Source organism: Etheostoma cragini, unplaced genomic scaffold (assembly GCF_013103735.1).
Source record: "Etheostoma cragini isolate CJK2018 unplaced genomic scaffold, CSU_Ecrag_1.0 ScbMSFa_3539, whole genome shotgun sequence".
Lineage (NCBI taxonomy): Eukaryota > Metazoa > Chordata > Actinopteri > Perciformes > Percidae > Etheostoma > Etheostoma cragini.
Window position 1 is genome coordinate 3,150 of NW_023267818.1, and position 863 is coordinate 4,012.

Here is an 863-nt window from a genome sequence, read left to right on the forward strand (position 1 = left end):
TGTGTGTGTGTGTATCTGTGTGTGTGTGTGTGTGTGTGTGTGTGTATCTGTGTGTGTGTTTGTATGTGTGTGTGTGTGTGTATCTGTGTGTGTGTTTGTGTGTCTGTGTGTGTGTGTCCTACCTTAACCCACATTAGTACAGGTGATGTGACCGTCAGTCCATCATCATGAATATGAACTCCTCCCTGTGTCCTGGACACAAAATACAAGTACTACTAATACTAGTAATACTACTACTCCTTGTGACATCACCGGTGTGTGTACCTGTACTAGTGACATCACTGGTGTGTGTACCTGTACTAGTGACATCACCAGTGTGTGTACCTGTACTAGTGACATAACCAGTGTGTGTACCTATACTCGTGACATCAACAGTGTGTGTACCTGTACTAGTGACATCACTGGTGTGTGTACCTGTACTAGTGACATCACCGGTGTGTGTACCTGTACTAGTGACATCACCGGTGTGTGTACCTGTACTAGTGACATCACCGGTGTGTGTACCTGTACTAGTGACGTCACCGGTGTGTGTACCTGTACTAGTGACATCACCGGTGTGTGTACCTGTACTAGTGACATCACCAGTGTGTGTACCTGTACTAGTGACATCACCGGTGTGTGTACCTGTACTAGTGACATCACTGGTGTGTGTACCTGTACTAGTGACATCACCAGTTTGTGTACCTGTACTATGTACCTGTACTAGTGACATCACAGGTGTGTGTGCCTGTACTAGTGACATCACCAGTGTGTGTACCTGTACTATGTACCTGTACTAGTGACATCACCGGTGTGTGTACCTGTACTAGTGACATCACCAGTGTGTGTACCTGTACTAGTGACATCACCAGTGTGTGTACCTG